This window comes from Dioscorea cayenensis, chromosome 15 (genome assembly GCF_009730915.1).
Source record: "Dioscorea cayenensis subsp. rotundata cultivar TDr96_F1 chromosome 15, TDr96_F1_v2_PseudoChromosome.rev07_lg8_w22 25.fasta, whole genome shotgun sequence".
Lineage (NCBI taxonomy): Eukaryota > Viridiplantae > Streptophyta > Magnoliopsida > Dioscoreales > Dioscoreaceae > Dioscorea > Dioscorea cayenensis.
The window spans coordinates 10,133,513-10,138,125 of record NC_052485.1 but is presented as its reverse complement, the minus strand read 5'-3'; the positions used below and the strand labels follow the sequence as shown (position 1 = coordinate 10,138,125).

Sequence of the window (4,613 nt, the reverse complement as noted above, 5' to 3'; positions counted from 1 at the left end):
ACTTTTTTTTTATTTGAAAAAGACATTCGCCTCTATGCTTTAATCGCATGGCTCTATCTCTTACTACCTTTTTCTCCTCTAGGACTCCACATCTCAGGTCTTACTGATCTCGGCTATTAAATCATGTGATTAAATAGTGGCCACAATGTTATTAAGCCCAACAGCTGAAAGAATTTTTTTTTAGAATGAAAATTGTGAAAAATCACTTGCGCAACCAAATCGAAATTTTTTTTGTTTACATGTAGAAAAAGATATATTTTATAATATTAGTAATAAAAAGATCCTATTACGTCTTTAAATTATGAAACAAGTTTAGAGCAATTGTGGTATATTAGTTTTGCTTGAAAAAAAAAGCTTTTGATTCACTTACATTAACTATATATTTTTTATATGTAATATTAATTTGCCCCCATTGAATAAAATTGATGGACCTGTCCCTGCATGGATTATATTTGGCTAAAAAAAATGCTATATTCTTAAATTAAATATAAAATCATGCTAATCAGGTTAAATGACGCATTTTGATTTCACATTGGCTTAATCAAATCATGTGGTATATCTTATTTTTGCATGTGGTAGAAAAAAAACCCTAAATTCCCTGAATTTATAGATCAAATAGATCAAATACTATAACTCAAGCATATTAGATCTGATAAGTGTTTGTGTATTAGTAATACAAAATATTCTTTTCTTACATTGAGCATTACTTTTCTTATGTTTTATCGCTTATGCATGTGTATTTGTGTTCTTTTTTTGCATTTAGGGTTGTGGAGACAAGTGTGGAAGAAAGGAAACAAAAGTAAATTGTGGATGCAAATTTTTGTTGAAGTCTTGAATTGAACAAACATGAAGAAACAAGTTGTGCTCAAAGACATGTGAGTGTGTGCCAACCTCCATTGTGCTCGAGCTTACATACAAATTGGAGGGGCACAAAGGCAGTCACACTTATATGTTCTGACTTGTGCAATACTAGCATGATCTTCATCAATATGGATTTTATTGAAGACAAGACGCGATCTACCGCATGGACGTGTGTCCATTCATGTGGCCTTGAGGATAAAAGTGGATTTGAGAGCATTTTGGCGAAGTAATGTAGCAGTTTATTGTAGTAAATCACTACAGTAGTTACTGTTCACAGCTCGCAGAAAATCAACTTCTGGAAATCCACACGGCCATGTGGAAATTCCATACGCCCGTGTGGATGCCCGATTCCAACCCCTATAAAGGCCACAGTTTCAGACGTTTGAGAGGATCCTTTTCCAATCTTTTTCCTAACTTTTCCCCATCTTTGGAGGCGCTCGCGTTTAGGGTTTGGACAGGCTTTGGCTAGGTTTTTGGAGTGGTTCTACGGCCTTCGACACCACATTTCTTCAGAAGATAGTTATTAGGGAAGCTTTCATCTGCATCAATTCTGCGAGGTGTGCTCTAGGCTTGACGAGGGAACCCTTAGAAAAGACAAGGTGACTCCACAAGACCATCGATACAGACTACGAGAGAGTTTTCCTTATGAATTGCATGCTTTTACATTCGATTTCATTGTTGATTGTATCTTGCTCCATGAAGAGCTAAACCCCCTGGTGGGTGCTTAGACTTGTAAACCATAGGATGGGTTTGTTTTTTTGACCTTTATTATGCTTCTTTAATTGATGTTTTAATTGATTTCCATCCTTGAATGTTTATTGCATTGATTTTCCCTTAGAGTAACACTAAGATTGAGAATCTATCTTGGTAATCCTTGTGGACGAGTGACACATCATGAGTGTTAGACAAAGCAAGGTTGGAGAGGATCGAGAGGGTGAGTCGAGAGGTAGCAGAATGTCCCCTTTCCCTTCCGATGTGATTTATCCTACCTCCACGTTCCAAGAGTTCTTTGCAGTCATGATTGAGTGACGTGCTAAGAGACGAACTCCACTCGGGCTTAGTTACGCGAGCAACAGAGTGAAGTGTTGAAGTAATCCTTACTGCTGGCACTTAATTGTGATTATGGGTCTTTCGCGTGGACCAAAGGGTTAGATCTATAGTAGGGAATAGGGTTTATCACTTGGTGTCCCTAGAGCTTTAAGCAATCTTACACTGTGTGAGGCGTCGAGAGTGTTCTTTTCTGCCGGAGCATAGTATAGGGTTAGTCACGGTTGACCTTAGGTTTGGGACCATGTCTTTTAGGATTTCCACGACTCATTAAACATCAGTTAGGAGACATAATGATTAGTTTTGCACTTGAAACAATAGTCCTAGGGTGAGCAATGTCCAGGTGCCCCTTCTTCTATCGATTGTATCTCCTATTATTGTTTTGCGTCTCTTTCTTATTTTCTTCATTTCTACTTGCATTGCTATTGTTCACACCACTCTTAAATCATTTTCACCATAGTTAAATAGCAATTCTTGTGTTTCTGAGCACTATTCCCTGTGGATACGACTACCTACTCACCAGGGTACTTTATTACTTTGATAACCCATGCACTTGCAGTACGCATGTAAAAGGGTGTGTCAAGCTTTTGGCGCTGTTGCCGGGGAGTAGGCGTTTGGAAGTATTTTGCACTTTGCTATTTTAGCTATTCATCACTTATTCTATTTCACACTTTCTTATTCTTCCATCATTCTGATTTGTTTTTCTTTCTTTGGTTGCAGCTCTAGGTTATGACCCGAGGAAATCCCTCGACTTTAGTTGAAGGCAATCTGGATATTGGAAAGAGAATTCATAGAAGGGGAAAAGAACCTATGCAAGAATAGTCAAATCAAGTTGAGATAGAAAGTGAAGGATTTAATAATATGGCAGAACAGAATGAGCAGCAAAGGATACTTTCAGATTATGCCAGACCCGCAGTTCTTGGTACACAGTCTAGTATTGTGTGGTCACCGATTACGGCTCAGAATTTTGAGCTCAAGCCAGGCTTTATCCAGATGTTACAGCAATCTGCATAGTTTAATGGTCTGGTTGATGTGGATCCAAATAATCACATTGAGAATTTCTTGGAAGTCCGCGACATGCTCAAGATTAATGGTGTCATGGATGATGACATCAAGTTGAGGGCCTTCCCATTTTTCTTGAAAGGGAGAGCAAAGCAATGGCTACATTCATTACCTAGAGCGTTGATCACTACTTGGGAGGGGATGGTGGAAGCTTTTCTTGCTCGATATTTCTCTCTCAGAAAAATCTGCGAAGCATAGGAATGAGATATCTTCTTTTGTGCAAACAGAATTGGAGTCTCTTTTTGAGACATGGGTAGGTTCAAGGAGCTCATACGGAAATGTCCTCAACATGGGTTCCTCGAGTGGATGATTATTGAAACATTCTATAGTGGTTTAAACCCAAGCACAAAGTAGTTACTTGATGTTGCAGCAGGAGGTACCTTAGGAAGCAAGACCCCCGAAGAAGCCCGACATCTCATCAAAAAAATGGTTATGAATAGTTATCATTGGAACACATGGGACCAAAAGAAGGTAGCCAGACTTCATGAGATCGATGCAGTCACATCATTGGTGGCCCAGGTTGAGTCATTGAGCAAGAAGTTAGATACTCTAACTTCTCCTAGAGTGGCGGCCGTGATGAGTTGCACTAGGTGTGGGGGAGGACATGCACCATATGATTACCCTATTTCTATTGGTGGTACTACTTCCATGGAACAAGTTGATTTTGTAAGTAATGCAATGAGAGGTCAAGGAAATCAGTATAGCAAAACCTACAATCCGGGGTGGATGAGCCACCCAAACCTTTCGTGGAGTAATCAAGGGCAACAAAAGACTATGGCACCACCGGGTTTTCACCCACAATAACAAGCCCTGAACATGGAGAATAGAATTTCAGGGTTGGAGAACTGGATGACCAATTTAGAGAAGGCTTTGACCAAGTTCATTGAATCATCAGATACAATATTTCAATCGGTTGAAGACACACTTCGCAACCACACCACATCATTGAACAACTTGGAGAACCAAGTGGGCCAAATTGTAAAGTCATTTTCAGAAAGACCTCAAGGGAGTTTGCCTAGCAACACAGAGACAAACCCAAGAGAACATTTGAAGGCCATCTCTTTGAGAAGTGGTTGTGAAGTTGAGAGTAGACTTCGTAGGGAGAAGACCAATGTTGAGTTGCTTGAGGTCGTTGAGGTTGAGGAGAGAGCCAAAGAGAAGGAGGTGACACCCCTACCTTACAAGCTAAGAATTCCTTATCCTTCAAGATTGAAGAACGACCAAAATGATGAGCAATACATGAAGTTCTTGGGTCTATTCAAGCAGTTGCACATCCAATTTGTGGAGGCTTTCTCTCAAATGCCTCACTATACCAAGTTCCTTAAGGACCTCTTGACCAACAAGAGGAAGTTGGAGGAGAGTGCATCTATGATCTTAGATGCTTCATGTTCGGCATTGTTGCAAAAGAATATGCTGAACAAGAAGAAGGACCCCGGGAGCTTCATCATTCCTTGTAACATTGGTAATTTGGGGGAAGAAAAGACATTGGTGGACTTAGGGACTAGCATCAACGTCATGCCTTACACATTCTTCTAGAAGCTAGGCTTGGGAGAGCCTAGACCCACTTAGATGACACTTCAATTGGCCGATCGAATAGTTAGACATCCGAGGGACATCATTGAAGTAGTAGTTCTGAAACTTGA

The 4,613-nt window shown here is 39.9% G+C and overlaps 1 non-coding gene across 1 annotated transcript; it reads right to left on the bottom strand.

The window, feature by feature from the left end:
* Positions 1 to 3,160: 3,160 nt before the first annotated feature.
* Positions 3,161 to 3,266, bottom strand: LOC120278247. Its single transcript, XR_005541589.1, has one exon. It is a non-coding gene; the product is annotated as a small nucleolar RNA R71 (small nucleolar RNA).
* Positions 3,267 to 4,613: the final 1,347 nt, after the last annotated feature.